This window comes from Pristis pectinata, chromosome 3 (assembly GCF_009764475.1).
Source record: "Pristis pectinata isolate sPriPec2 chromosome 3, sPriPec2.1.pri, whole genome shotgun sequence".
In the NCBI taxonomy this organism is placed as follows: domain Eukaryota; kingdom Metazoa; phylum Chordata; class Chondrichthyes; order Rhinopristiformes; family Pristidae; genus Pristis; species Pristis pectinata.
In genome coordinates, this window is record NC_067407.1 from 55,811,908 (window position 1) to 55,827,967 (window position 16,060).

Sequence of the window (16,060 nt, forward strand, 5' to 3'; positions counted from 1 at the left end):
ATCTATTTTGTAAACCTGAGACTAGTTTGATCCTGTAAAGTTGTATTCCTACATATTTTGCATTTTTCTAATGCAGGTTATACTATTCAGCAATCCAAAATGCTTTCCGCATTGCACTGTCTGACACGAGTGTTTCCAGTGTTTTCTGTTTTCATTTCAAATTTCCAGCAACTGCAGTTTCTTTTGATTTTCAAATTGTCTCTCTCTTTTAACGTATTGCAACATCGCAGGACACAGCACAAGAACACTGTTAAGTACAGTATAACACCCAGTCAAAGAAACAAGATTTTGGACTAGGACATTGAGGGGGGAGGTTTAAAGAAGGAACGAGAGATAGGAGAGATGTTATCTCCTTTCTTTTTAAAAAGGAAAGAGATAACAAAGTACAGAGGTTTAGGGAAAGAATTCCAACACAGGGAAATGAAGACCGTTGGTGGAATGATTGAAATCAGGCTGATGTAAAAGGTCAGAATTGAAGAAACAGGATTATCCCAAAGGATCACTAAGCTGGAGAAAATATAGAGCTAAGAATGAAGCCTTGGAGTGATTCAAACTAAATGATAAGATTTCCTAAAATAAAAAAAATCAAGCATTACCAAACCAGCAACTATTTGTAGACCAACATGCGCAGGACTGAATATTTCCTTTTGTGGTTTGGGATAACAACATCAGAGGTTTGGATGTTTATGAAGGTGAGAAAAAGGAAAGCCAACCACAAAGACTTCATAAAAAGGCATAGATGAGGGTTTCCACAGATGATACGAGGCAGGATTGAAGTTAACCAATGTTAGAAGTGGAATAGGCAGACATGGTGATAGTGTACTGGTCTCAAAATTCACTAAGGAGACACAAGAGATTGCAGATGCTGGAATCTGGAGCAACACACTAAAAGCTGGAGGAACTCAGCAAGTCAGGCAGCATCCATGGAGGGAAATGGACATTCGACATTTCAAGTTGAGGCCCTTCATCTAGGCTGAAAGATAGAGGGGAGATAGCCAATATAAAAGGGTGAAGGGAAGGGGTGGGACAAGAGTTGGCAAGCGATAGGTGGATACAGGTGAGGGTGGGGGTGACAGGGAGATGGGGGAGGGGAGAGTGGGAATAGCACCAGAAGCTGGGAAGGGCTGATGATGATGAAATCTGATAGGACAGGAAGGTAGAGCATGGCATAAAGAGATGGAGAGAGCAGATGAGAGTAGTGTGGGTGAACCAAATCTCTCTGCAGGGGCCTTTGCAATTTCTTCCCTAGCTTCCCACATGGCCCATCACCCACACACTCCTCCCACAGATTCCGCTTCCCCAATACTCACCTCCGCCCTCTCCACCTCCATCCATTTATCCCATGCTCCACCTTCCTCTCTTATCAGATTCCATCATCTTCAGCCCTTTGTCACTTCCTGCTATCACCTCCCAGCTTCTAGCACTATTCCCACTCTCCCCCCACCCCCCAATCTGCCTATCACTTCCCTCTCAAATGGATCCACCTAATACCTACCAGCTCTTGTCCTACCCCTCCCTTTCACCTTTTTATACTGGCTATCTCCCCCTATCTTTCCAATCCTGACGAAGGATCTCAACCCGAAACATTGACCCTCCATTTCTCTCCATAGATGCTGCCTGACCTGCTGAGTTCCTCCAGCATCTTGTGTGTTGCTCAAAATTCAGTAACATAATTGTTTGCAGGGTTCAGTCTCCAGGAAACACAGACGACACAGGCAATCAATACTAATTCTTTTAGTCTCCCCAATATTTGGGAGAAATTCCTTACAATCTAATACAGAATGTCAGGCAAACAATACAACAGTTTACAACCCCCAGTGGACAGGGGAAAAGAGTAAGGTAGTATAAATTGAGGCAGGGTGATCAGTGCACTTGTGGAAACTGGCACAATGCTTTTAGCACTATCTCCAGAATGGAGAGGCTCCCATGGATTGGATCCAGAAGGAACAACCAAAGAGCAAGAGGGAATGCATTTACTAGAGTTTAGAAGAATGAGGAGAGACCCCAGAGGGAACAGTGCAAGTGCTGGAGGACAATCCATTTGCACATAATTATCACAGCTTTTAACCAATGCCTATTTCTTTTCCACCCTCTGCGCTTCTCGATGTCATTACATCATGCGCAGCAATAACAGGGGTTCCCCGTTCAGCAGGTGCCCAGGGGATCCCGGTGCCTCCCACTGCCAACACCAGAATACATCACTGCGTATCCCGAGCCCAGCCTGGTCCATTCCAAGGGCCGCTGGTGTCCAGGCTGCGGTCTGCTCCCCCCGCGGGGATCCCCTCGGGAGGGGGCCAGGCCAGGCTGCGTCTTTACCTTCCGCCTTGGTGAGGTGCAGAGCAGGAGCAGCAGTGGCAGTGGCGGCGGCAGCAACTGGTGTCAAACGAAGCCGAGAGAGAAGCAGCAGGAATAGGGACCTCTCCCAGCAACCGGCCGGATGGAGAGCTGGTCCTTCCTCTCGCTTTCTCTCTCTCTCGCGAGATCTGCGCAGGCCACGCCCCCTTCTAGTCCCGTCCCCATGGCAACCAGAGGATACGTTGTTAAACGAGAGGGAGGCAATGGAGGTGAGGCAGAATGAACAGGGAGAGGGCGGCGGTGGCGGTGGCGGTGGCGGTCATTTACTACGGGATGATGCGTGATGGCAAGAGGGCAGCCTGGAATGAAGAGGTGAGCATGGGAATATTGGGGAGAAATGTAGAGGGGATAATGGGGAAGGGAGGGAGTTTGGGTGATGGAAAATGGAGAGGGGGAGGTTAAGGAGAGGGGTTGGGCTGGGGAATGTAGAATGGTGAATGGGTGGTGGGGAAGAGGGAATGAGGAGGGGAGGGGAGAGGGGAATGGAGAACTGGGAGGGAGGTTGTGATATGAATACCAAGGAGGGAATAAGGAATGGGGAGGAGAGTGATCTGAATAGGGAAGGAGGAACGTGGGGAAGAGGGAATTGAGGGAATAGTGGTAATAAGCCAATGGGAGGGTGGTTGTGATGGGGGGGTGGAAGGGAGGATGGGGAACTGGAAGGAGGTGAGGGGAATGGGGGTGATGAGGATAGAAAGCAAAATGATGAGGGGGTGGGAGATGGAGAATAAGCAGGAGATGAAGAGGGAAAACTGGGATATGAGGATAGAGAAATTTTGAAGATGAGGAGACGGTAATTGGAAAGAGGAGATGGGGAAATAAAAATAGATTAGAGAGGATGGGGAATGAGGAGAGAAGGCAATGAGGAAAAGGGAGGGGTGAGCAATTAGGAGAGGGGATTGATGGGAAGAGGGAGCAAAAAGACAGATGGGGAATTTGGAGGGGATATGGGGAATGAAAGAAGTAAAGACATTTGGAGTGGGATTTGGATGAGGGTGATTGGGGAAAATGAGACATGCATATGGAGATGGAACAAAGAGACAGGAGAGAAAACGGGGAAATGAGATGTAGCGCTTATAGAAAGTGGATCTGAATGTACTAAAGAATGGAAAAAGAATATTGGGAATAAGAATGAATTTTAAATGAATGGAGGGAAACAGAATTGGGGAGAGGGAGTTGGGATAGCAAGGAAATTGATAGGTGTGAGAATGGGGAGATGGAGATGATGTAGAGGTACAAAAAAGAGAGAGAGGGGAAAGAGGAGGAATGCAGTGAACATTAGGGACAGTGGAGAAATCAGCTTGGGAATGGGGAATAGAATAAGGAAAGGAGATTGATACAGGATAATCAAAATTAAAGAGGAGGAATGGAAAGTCTGGGACTAGGGAGGGGAAGATTAGAGGCATTAGAATGGGAAAAGAGAGATAGGAAACAGTGCTGAGGAATGGGAAGTGTTAAGACAAGGAAAGTAGGAGACTATAAAAGGGGTGGAGACTGGAATCTAGGTCAATAAGAGGAAGAGTGAGTGGGGAAAGGGAATATGGAATGAGACAGGAGAGGGAGACAGGTTGGGGATGAGGTTTGCCTTTTAGCCTTCTCTATTGAAGGAATTTTTTTTTTATAAAAGAAGGAAAGAAATGACATTCATTATATAAACAGAAAAAAAATTAAGCCACACACACTGAACACTTGGTAAATAAATTGTGTAAGTGTACTTTAATATCTTTCAATGAAATTCTGTTGAATAAATCGGTTATTTTTAATTTGGTTCATGGTACATACTGTTGTTATTCTGTCACTTCTCAGTCATATATTAGATCATGCAGAGGCATGGCACAGAACTAGTAGCTGAAGAAAGCAGAAGCCGATTAAATGGATTAAATAGCTCAGAAGTCTAAAGAAGAAATTCCATTTATTATCCTGGTCATATTTACATAAATAAAAACAGAGCTGGAAATGCTCAGTGGGTCACATGACGTTCCATAAATTTTGTGATAAGCGTTCACATTCTTGAAATTATAGAATGTTGCCTTGCCTGTAAGAATCATCATAGAGTAAACTGTAATAAAAGGATAAGAATATCTAGGAACACAATTGATTAATGAGAACATCACATACTAAGGATATCCCAGCAAGGCCATATGGATAGAACTTAGAAATAAAAAAAAGGGGGGGGTTTACTTTGATGAGATTATATCATAGAAAAATCACAGATAGGTGTACAAATAATAGGATTGTAATAGTAGGTGATTTTAACTTCCCTAATGTTGACTGAAATTGCCTTGGTGCAAGGGAATTAGATGAGGCAGAATTTAAGTATGTCCGGGAAAGTTTTTTGAAGCAATATGTAGAAGGCACATTTAGAGGAGGGGTTACACTTGACCTCCTCTTAAGAAATGAGCAAGTGGTTGATGAGTTGATGGGGGTGCACTATGGGATGAGTGACCATAATTCTAATGGTTTCAAGATAATCATGGAAAAAGATAGGACTGGTCCTCACTAATGTATCCTAATAATAAGTCCTAAATTGGGGGAAGGCTAATTTCAATGGCATCAGACAGAAATTCTCAAAAGTTGATTGGGAGAGGCTGTTTGCAGGCAAAGGGATGTCTGCTAAGTGGAAGGCCTTTAAAAATGAGATAAGAAGAGCTCAGCACTAGCATGTTCCTGTTAGACTGAAGGGCAATGTTGGCAAGATTAGGAAACTTTAGTTGATGAGGGATATTGAGGGTCTGGTCAGGAAAAAGAAGGAGGCATTTGTCAGGTATAGGCAGTCCTTAAGCAAGACCTTGAGGAGTATGAGGGATGTAGGAATACAGTTAAGGATATTAAGAGAGCAAAAAAAGGCCGTGAGATATCCCTGGTAAATAAGATAAAGAAAATCCTCAAAGGTTCTATTTATATTAAGAGTAAAAGGGTAGTTAGGGAGAGAGTAAGGTCCCTTAAGGATCAATGTGGTAATTTATGTGTCAAGCCACAAGAAGTGGGCAAGGTCTTAAATGAATAATTCTCGCCTGCATTTACTGAAGAAAAGGACATAGAAGCTAGTGAGCTCAGTAATATTCAGGAGTATATCACCATTACAAAGGAACAGGCGTTGGAGGTCCTGAACTGCATAAAGGTGAATAAATTCCTGAGGCCTGATCAGCTATATTGGAAGACGTTTTGGGAAGCAAGAGAAGAGATTGCTGGGGTTTCTGGCTCCTGGCCAAGAATTTTGTAACTTGGTTAGCCATAGTGAGGTACCAGAAGACTAGAGGATAGTTAATGTTGTGCCTTTCTTTAAGAAAGGCAGCAGGGATAAGCCAAGGAATGACAAATGGGTGAGCCTTACATAAGTGGTGGGAAGGTTATTGGAAAGGATTCTGACAGACAGCATTTATTTGCATTTGGAAAGGCAAAGACTGATTGGGGACAGTCAGCATAGCTTTGTATGTGGCAAATCATGTCTCATGAATTTGATTGAGTTTTTCGAAGGGGTGACCAAAAGGATTGATGAGGGCAGAGTTTACATGGACTTTAGCATGGCATTTGTCAAGGTCCCACATAATAGGCTGGTCCGGAAGGTTTGGAACACATGGGATCCAGGGTGAGCCAGCCAATAGGAAACAAAAGTGGCTTGGTGGTAGGAGGCAGAGGATGGTAGTAAACAGTTATTTACAGTTTGGAGGGCTGAGACCAGCTGTGTGCCGCAGGGATTGGTGCTGGATTCTCTTTTGTTTGTCATATAAATGATTTGGATGAGAATGTAGATGGCATGGTTAGTAAGTTTGTGGATGACAATAAAATTGGTGGCGTGGTGGACAGTGAAGAAGGTTGTCTAAGGTTACAACAAGGCACTGATCAACTGAAAAAGTAGGCAACAGAATGGCAGAAGGAACTTAACAGGTAATTACAAAGTGATGCATTTGGGAAGTGAAAGCTGGGCAGGACAGATACAGTAAATACCAGGGCCCTGGGGTGTGCTGTTGAACAGAGACCTTGGGGTACAAGTACATAGTTCCCTGAAAGTGGCAACATAGGTGGACAGGATGGTGAAGGCCACATATGGCATGCTTGCCTTCATTGTCCAAGGCATTAAGTACAAGATTGGGATATCACCCTACAATTGCAGAAAACACTGATTAGGCCGCACTTGGAGTACTGTGTGCAGTTCTGGTTGCTACACTGCAGAAACGATGTGATTAAGGTAGGGAAGGTGCAGAAAAGATTCACAAGGATGTTGCCTGGATTGGAGTGTTTGAAATATAAGGTGAGATTGGATAGGTTGAGTCTATTCTTCCCTGGAGCAAAGGAGGCTGAGGGGTGACATGATAGAAGTATATAAAATTATGAGAGGCATGGATAGGGTGGACAGCCAGTGTCTGTTTCCCATGGTAGGGGTGTATAAAACTAGAAAGCATGGGTTTAAGGTGAGAGGGAGGATGTTTTGAGGGGATCTGAGAGGTAAATCTTTCACACAAAGATTAGCTGGTATCTGCAATGAGCTGCCAGAGGAGGCAGGAACAGTAACAATATTTAAGAGGCAGCTGGACAGATACATGAATTAACAAGGCATAGAGGGATATAGAATTAATGCAGGTAAATGGGATTAGTATAGAGAGGCATGATGGTTGGCATAGACATGGTGGGCCAAAGGGCCTGTTTCTATGCTATACAACTCTATGACAAGAAATGGAGGGGGTCATTCAGTCCCTTGAACCTCCCAGACAATTGATTTAGGTCACGGTTAACTTAATTCCAATACGTACTTTGATAATGCCACTAAACAATTTCAATTTTGAAATTTTCATGGTCAGAAAAGTGAGGTTGGCAGAAAAGGAGAAGGGAAAGCTAACTCCTGTGGAGTCCTCTCCTTATGAAGTGCTTGGAACAGAGTCTTGACATAACCATCAACCTGTTCCATCGGAGAGAGAAGCTCAAGACCTCATGGCAAAGCCCCCAGTCCTGGCTCCAAACATGGTGGATTATGTTATTGCCCCATGAAGAGACCATAAGGATGTTAGCATCATCTTGTCCATGACAGGTATTGATAATTGTTGAGCCAACCACTGCTGTTCTGTTGGGTGCATCAACCTGGACTGAAAAGAATAGCTGCAAAAGAAGCACTTTTGCTAGAAAATCAATGCTGAAGGTCTCAAGAACCCTGCAATGAAAGCACTTCTCAGATAGTGCCTCATAGACAACTTCATGACTTGCAGCCAGCAGGAACCTCTAAGTCCGGAGTGCCTGGACTGCCCTGAAGTCAACCCATAATTACACATGTGAAGAGATTCTTGGCTTCCCTATCAGAAAACACCAGAAATGATTTGATAAGAATGACTGGCAACTAATTAACCACAAACTCAAGACGTTCTTGGATTGGAAACTCCATCACACGTTCAGGGAAAAAGACTGTACAGTTAAGGACTGACAGCCAAGGTCAACCAAAAATCTCACGACCTCAAGAAAAAATAGTGTATGGAAAAAGTGCAGGAGTTCAAGCAACTAACTGAAATTATACATATGAACATATGATAATTACAACATGCATGGATTCATCAATACTGACAAAGTTTTCAGAACCATTTATGGCCCAAACACCAAAGGACCTATCCTAAAAATGGAGGAGACCTTATCAAAGTCAGAGAAGTTACTAGTGGCTGCTGGAAAGAACATTTTAAAGAACTCTTCATTTGAGACTCTCTCCCTGACTTGAATTTCCTTGACTTCATTCATGCTACTAAACCCAATCTGGCCACCACTCCAGATGGTCTACAGATACATCAAAGCGCTGGAAAGATACTACTTTTGCTGTCTCTGCATAATCTTCCAAATCCATTGGCAGCATAAGCAAACCAACATTTGTGTCCTCTCCCAGGCCAACGTTCCCAGCACTGAGATTCTATTTGACATGGCCAACTCTGATGAGTAGGACCCATCGTTCACATGCCCAGCACCATGTTTCCAAAATTGGCACTCTACCAAGAGCTCTGCAAAAGCAAGAGATTACCAAGAGGATAGAGAAAGTGCTGCAAGAATGTTCTCACAACCTCCTTGGGGGAAAAAAAATGTAACTTCCTCATCAACGTGGTAATTCCTGACTGATGAGGGAGTAGCACCATCCTGGAAGGCACGAGGGACCTCGAGTCTTTTTGTTAGGAGCATATGGGAACCCAGTGAAAATGATGAAAGGAGTATACCACCTTCCAAGTTACCCACTCGTCTGCCCACCAAGCATCTATTGTTCCACTTGTGGCTGAGTCTGCAGAGTCCACATAGGCCTCACCAACTACCACAGAACCCACAGAATGGTTTGGAAGTAAGTCATCCTCAAAACTGAGGGGCGCTGGAAGACCTTCAGGCCATGTATCCTTTGCAGATGAGAAGAGCAGTGGTTTGTTGCTAGACTATTTTGATAGCTGCTTTTAGCTGGCTACCAGTTGATGGGTCAGTAAAGTGCAGTGAAAACTCTACACTAGCACTGACTGCCCTCAGCTGAAGTGTCTGCATACTGTTGACTTCTCTCTGCTGCAAGAACACTAAGCTGAGGAATGCCATGGAGTGAAAAATAGATCAGGACCCTGCCACTGCAACATATACTTCATTGGCACTTCAGTATGCTACTTTTTTTTTTAAGCACTATGGCTTTGTTATGAGGGAAAATGAACAGCTCGAAAAGCTACTTGATATTTCTGCATTCATTCAGGAACTGTTTTTGTGATGCAGTTAAAAATGCAAAAAAAAAATTGTCTTAGAAATACTTCTGATTAAGGGTCATGATCTTAATTGTGTTGTAAGATTGCATTGCAATTTGTATAATCATTTTCAACCTTTTTGGCGCAATCAACAGCAGAAACTCAGCAGGTTGTGTTATAAATTGGTTCCTCTGTACAAGCAATTACTTCTGAGTTCCAGAAAGTATTTGACATGAACATATGAAAATATGATCAACAGATGCTTGTTTATGAATTTCTACACTTGGGAGACTTTATATAACATCTGGGAAATTCTCTATTTTGCCTGTTAGAGGTTTTGAAACCATCCAGAAAATTGCTATACAGTGTGCTGTCTCAGCAAAAGTCCCTGACTTCTTCACTAATCTGAATTTGAAAACTACGGCAGGAGTAAATTTCCATCCACTACAATAGCATTTTTAATACTTTTAATAATTATCTTTGGAGCAGAGCATTAAAAGGAGGAGCAGAAATTTGTCTGAAGGCCCCTTGTGCCTGCTGAAAGATCATACAGAGATAAATGGATACACTTGAAATGTATACCAATTTCCATCATCTTTGGTTATGTACAGATTAATTCTTGTATAATGGTTGCTTTGTCAATACTTCATCCAGCTTCCAATCTGTAAATTACGCACCATAATAGTCCATCTTAAACTATTTAAAAATGGAGAATACACAGCAGATTGATGAACCAGAAGTATGATATAAAGACTTTGGTGACACCCAAAATATTGACTTATGCTTCTTTCAGAAGTAAATAACTAACTCTACATTTGTGTTAAGTTTACTTCAACTTTATTTTCCCAGCATTCAACATTTGGTTTTTAACCTAAATTCAATATTTTTCTTGCTTTGCCATACTTACATGCTATCACTGATAAATGTATTGGTGTATTGCTGGTGTTGAAGCACTATGTAGCTTCTTTGGCCAAAATAGTTCTGTGATTCATGATCCTATTGAATGGCAGTGAAGGTTCAAGGGACGTATGGTCTACACCTGAACAGACTTGTTCTTTTGGTCCGTACTAAAAGTTAAATGTTCACTGTGCCTGGCCCGCTCATTGATAGTTGTCAGGTATTAAAGTAATTTTGCACTATTATGGGACCCAGGTTTGCATAGTTGATGTGGTCCTGCCTGGCCCATCCTGGTGGTTTGGAATAAGAATGATAAATTACAGACCACAATTTTCAGTGTGCTACCACATTATTCCCTCTGATAAGAAGCACTTTTAAATGGGGCAAAGGAATTAATAGCCCTGGAAAGCTACTGAGTTAGAGTTGGAAATGTCCATGGAAAAAGGAGAGGGCGTATAATAAGAAAGTTGGGGCTGGAAATGGTCAATAAGGTTAACACTTCTTGTGTTTCTTACTTAATTTCCTTGAATAGACTGTTGATGCTTCAGGAAAAGAGCAGCAAAATCAAGTTAATGACAATGACACACTGCTGTTTGATTCATTTCTAGAATTATCTTTCCAAGTTATTCGTGGAGGTTGGGAATGAGCTGACACTTGGACTACAGCTGGCTGACAATTGTCTGTGGAACTGCCAGCTGAGAAACAACACATTCTGACCCAAAATGTCTAGAAGTGACCATGAAACAACTGGATTATCTTTCAAAAAAATTGGCTTACTATTAACCTTAGGGAGGTAATCTGTTGGCTTTAGTCTGTATGGTTATATGTTACTTCAGACCCACCAATGTAGTTGACTCCTCCGTTCAGAGCAATTTGAAATGGGTAATATTGGGCAAAGATGCTAATGTCTTCCACAGCCTGAGAACAAATTTTTAAAAATTGTAAAAAGAATTACTTGCATGGAAAATTGTCATACTGCAAAACTGAAACTAAATCATAGCCAAGTCTCAATACTATTCAAGGGGTGAGAATGGATGAAGAAGGGAAAAAAACAGAAGAAAGAGAAGTGTAAACAAGAGAAAATTCATGAATGAAATTATAGAAATTGCAAGTATCCACAGCATGGAAAAATTTAAAAGACAGTTCAGCAAAGACGGCAACATTTTTCCTACTATTTTATCCAAAAGTAATTTTTCGAAGTAAAGCAATTCTGCTGCCAAGTTATCTGCTTCATGTCCTTGCATTTTATAAAGGATGTCAGAAGTCTGTTTACAGCTCCCACTGTGTACACTGGGAGGAATCTATATAATTATTTTTAAAATAAATTTTAATTAGTTGTCTGCTTTTTAACAATTTTTAAATGCCATTGGTCATCAGAGATGTTTAAAGCAGTTTCGGGGCCTTTGACGGCAGTTCAACTGTAAGCTCAAGTGGACCTCTAGGTCCACAAAAGGTAAGTGGTATGTGGCACATAACAGCTATAGACTGAGTCTTATAGCATTGCTTATGGTCAAAAGAATGGGATTTCTGAATGGAGCAACAGCTGGCAGCATACATTGCTGTAAATCAAAAATAGTAATATATTACTGGATCCCAACTATAAATGATTTTTAGTCATCAATACCCCAACAGGTCATCACACTTTTTGTGTTTAATTTATTGGCAGTCTGAGTAAGTAGAACTGATTTATTTTACATTGCTGGCAAGTGTTTAGAACAGCAAGTACAAGATGGATCAAATCAACACACCGGGCTGCCTCAGAAAATTGTCAGTAGAGGTGACCTACATTGTAGTGAGTAGGACTTCTGTGAGAGGAACAGTCTCCTGCTGTCATGGCAGATGAGCATTGAAGAAAACACACTGAAATTTAAATAAAAATGCTGCAATTTTGTGTAAGCCTGCACAGAGAATTTGAATCTCTTCAAAGATACTCATTGGAATTTATGCTAACTAGGCTTTCCCCTTTGGAAATGAAACCATCATAAGAGTGGCTAGATGGAATAATTACTTCAACCTAGCTGTGAAAGAACTAAATGACAATAAAAGGTTGAAATGACAATAATTATTATAGTATAGAAATTACAATTACCAATCAATATTAGTGGCCGGTTAATTAATTTCTGTCTGTGATCTTTGTGGCATTAAACCAGTCTAAATAAAGTTAACTAATGTGTTAAAATAGCAATGAATGTGTGAAATGTCTTTCTATTAATATCACCACAGGTAATTTCTCAGCTTGTAATGATGCTCATGTTAAATCTGCATTTCTCATTCTACCTGAGTAAAATCCTCCACATTGATTTGCATGCTGTTGACATACACTATCACCCCTCTCCCAAAGTCTCTAAATTATTTTTGTTTGATATCTAGTGCTGAGTGAGCAGAATTTTTGTTAATTAAATATTGAGATGACTGAAGCCACTGTTTTTGGTTCCTGCTACAAGCTTTGTTTCTTGGCCACCAACAATATCTATACTCTACTTGTAACTGAGGGCATGCAGCAAAGGTTCACCAAACTGATTCCTGGGATGGCAAGCTCATCATATGAGTTGAGGTTAACCAGACTAGGCCTGAACTGAATTTAGAAGAATGATAGGTCATCTCATTGAAAAATAAGAATTTTAAGAGATTGAAAGAGTAGATGCGGACGTTTTTCCCTGGCAGGGGTGTCTTGGGCCAGGAGATCACGGACTCAAAATAAGGGGGGGCAGTGATTTAAGAATGAGATGAGATGAAATGTCTTCACCCAGAGAGTAGTGAATTTTCTAGCCAAGAGGGTTGGGGAGGCTCAGCCACTGAGTATATTCAAGACAGAGTTCAATACATTTACAGAAAATCTTGGTACATAGGCTCAGTGCAAGAAAGTGACACTGAGGGAAAAGATCAGGCGTGAAGTTATTTCTTCTATGCTTATGTTTCCTACAAGTCTCGGAAGCTAAAGCAAATGGTTGATGACAAATGTGTCACACGGCACCTGAGCTGCTATTTGGACCTTGCATCTATGCTCCTTTTAACCTCTTCCAACACTGCCTCTGCTCCTGTTCATCTGCGAATGAATTCTCATCTATGTCTTTTGTTATCTCTAGATCTTGCCATTCCAATGTACACCAGACAATCCTCCCGTATAACATTCTCCGTAAGTTATTGGTCATCCAGAACTGCTGCTGGTTTTCCAACTCAGATCAAGTTCCGCTCACCCATCAATAATCATAGACCTTATAGATTGAATAGTTCTGGTTAAGTTAGTGGGAGAAGGAGCATCCCCATCCTCAATGATGACTGGGCCCAACATGTGACTGCCAAAGATGAGAGTGAAGCACTGTCATCCATGTTCACCCAGAAGGGCCTGAAGAGCTGATCCATCTTGGAGTCCCCCATCACCACATCGGCTGGTCTTCAGCTAATTTGATTCACTCCACATGACATAAGGAAATGACGGATGGCATTCACTTAGAAATGCACGCATGGGTAGTCAGCGTGGATTTATTAAGGGCTTTAATTTTTTGAGCTGATAACAAAAAAGGTTGATGAGTGCACTTGATTTAATCTACATAGATTCTAGCTAGGCTTTTGACCAAAAGAAGCCTATAGGACTGAGGAAAAAGTGGTAAGTTGGATCTAAAACTGACGGGAAGGAATCAAAAGGCAATGGTTGATGGGCGTTTTGTAACAGAAAGATTGTAACTGGTGCAGTTCCGAAAGGCAGAGTACTTAGTCCCTTGCATCTTACAGTATATAGTATTGTTTTAGACAATGCAGGGGCATGATCAGAATTTTTGCAATGATACAAAAATTGTCCATATGATTGATGGTAGAGAAGAAAGCTTCAGACTGCAGGATTACAATAATCACTATAAACGTGTAATGCGTGCCATTCCAAATCTAATATATTGGCTTTCTTTGAGATTATGACTAAGGAACATGATGAGCTAAGGTTGTTAGACTTTGTACTTTTTGAACCTGTTACACTTAAGTAAACAAAACAGCAACCAGTTAAATGATTTACTTAATTCTTAACTGATTGAACCCAGAACAGGAGCACGTACAAGGTGGGATAGCTGGGTGAGGGTTAGGTTGCACCCCTAATAATAATCCAAAACATATATGTATAATATAAGTTTATGGACACAAAAGCGCACACTCACCCCATAATATTAAAGGTGCACGTGCATTCCCCTCCAAGAGTCGGCAAATTAGAATTTCCTCACACTCACAATTTCCTGAAGCACCATTACTTGAATGGAAAGAAGTCGAAGTGCATGGGAAATGAAATGGGTCTGGGAGTTCTGAGATTGACGCCATCACAACAATGCCTTAATGAGTAAATGTGGTGAGTAAGGCAAGACAGTTTTGGCATGTACTAGAAGGTCAGTAATGAGCCAAAATAGTGATGCAATTATATAAATCATTGTGTGACCACATTTGGAATACGCTTGTAACTACAATAGGGAAAAGGATGTTCTAGCCATTACAAGGATACAGAATGGAGTAACTAGATCGTTTGAGAAAAGGGTATGAGGAGAAATTAAGTAAATTGATCAAGTTTGTACCAGAAACATGAAGAGAGGTAATTTATCTTTTGCTCTTTGAATTCAATTGGCCGTAGATAAGGGCCACCAATACTTTGGGCAAGGGCATCACTTGCCTTGGCCTGTTGAATAATTCCTTGCTCCAGATATTCTACCATGAATGAGCCGATGGGGTTTCCCCAGTAATTTTCATTCTCCACGATGGGTTAGGGGGAGGATGGATGGGAGGTTGTATCAAGAGGTTTGTGGTTTGTGGTAGGGTGATGCACCTGCCAACATGCACAATAATTAATGGGAGAGATTGAGGTTTTACCATACAGCAGTAGGCGATGTGACTAATTCCAAAAGCATTTCTATGTAATTTTGTGGCTGGGGTTCTTTTGTTGTATTTCCTAACTTCTTGTTCTGGTTTTTACCCCTAAGGCTGGTTTTTCCCTTCCTGAGAAAACACCTTTCCTGAGGAAGTTGAACTCTTTGAACTCTCTGGCAATGGCCAAGGGAAGCTTGGGTCTTTTAATTAACCCCAAACCAGGCCTCGCCCTTTAGGTTAGGTCTGTTTCAGTGTCTGAGGTCTATGGCACTAGTGTACCTCGAACATGCAATAGTTTTTGCAAGTGATGTGAGAGTTGTGTGCAATTTAACGTCATTGAACATGCCCAGCAGCCTCATTGAACTGGCATGTCATTTATGCTGACATACCAGAAGCAATTTTGGTCTGGGGTTTTCAGTTCTAACTGAAAATGGCACTTCAAGCATACAAGTTAAAACAACCCTGATTTGCATAATGTGGACCATGAGGTGTTGTATCGCTCTGTTGAGAATAGGGGAACAAAGGGTGTAGCCTGAAGGAGAATAAACTCAAAAATAATCTACTATAACCGTGGTCTGGAGTTTGTGGTGAAGGTATTAGTGCTCACTGTTATACTGTAGGAAACCTTGCACCAATTGATAACGGTGCAGGAGCTATTATAATGGACGATACATGGCAGAGGAATTGAATGAATATTTTGCATCGGTCTTCACCGTGGAGGACATCAGCAATGTGCCGGTTAGTCAGGAGTCTCACAAAATGGAATTGAGTTCAGTTAAGATTACTAGGGAGAAGGTGCTAGGAAAACTAAATGGACTAAAGACTGATAAGTCTCCCGGACCAGATGAGGTGCATCCCCGGGTTCTGAAGGAGGTGGCTTTAGAGATAGCGGAGGCATTGGCGATAATTTTCCAGAAATCGATAGATTCCGGCATGGTTCCGGAGGACTGGAGGGTCGCAAATGTAGTTCCGTTGTATAAGAAAGGTGGGAGGCAGCATAAAGGAAATTACAGACCTATTAGTCTGACGTCAGTGGTGGGAAAGTTATTGGAATCTATCCTCAAAGACGGGGTTACGGAATACCTAGAGGCGCAGGGCAGGATAGGTCCTAGCCAACATGGTTTTGTGAAGGGAAGATCCTGCCTGACCAACCTATTGGAGTTTTTTGAAGAAATCACAGGTAAGGTGGATAAGGGAGAGGCAGTAGATGTTGTGTATTTAGACTTTCAAAAGGCCTTTGATAAGGTGCCTCACAAGAGACTGATTAATAAGATGAGAGGTCATGGAATTAC

The 16,060-nt window shown here is 41.8% G+C and overlaps 1 protein-coding gene across 3 annotated transcripts in view; it reads right to left on the reverse strand.

Annotated features, from left to right (window-relative positions):
- vamp4 (vesicle-associated membrane protein 4) overlaps positions 1-14,149 on the reverse strand; it is a 79,164-nt gene extending 65,015 nt beyond the window's left edge. The window contains exon 1 of one of the 3 annotated variants that reach the window (XM_052012887.1): positions 14,075-14,149. The gene's annotated coding sequence lies outside the window, so the exon portion shown is untranslated. Of the gene's footprint in view, positions 1-2,316; positions 2,519-14,074 lie in introns of those variants that run through there. The other 2 variants (XM_052012886.1, XM_052012888.1) reach the window with 2 other exon arrangements.
- Positions 14,150-16,060: the final 1,911 nt, after the last annotated feature.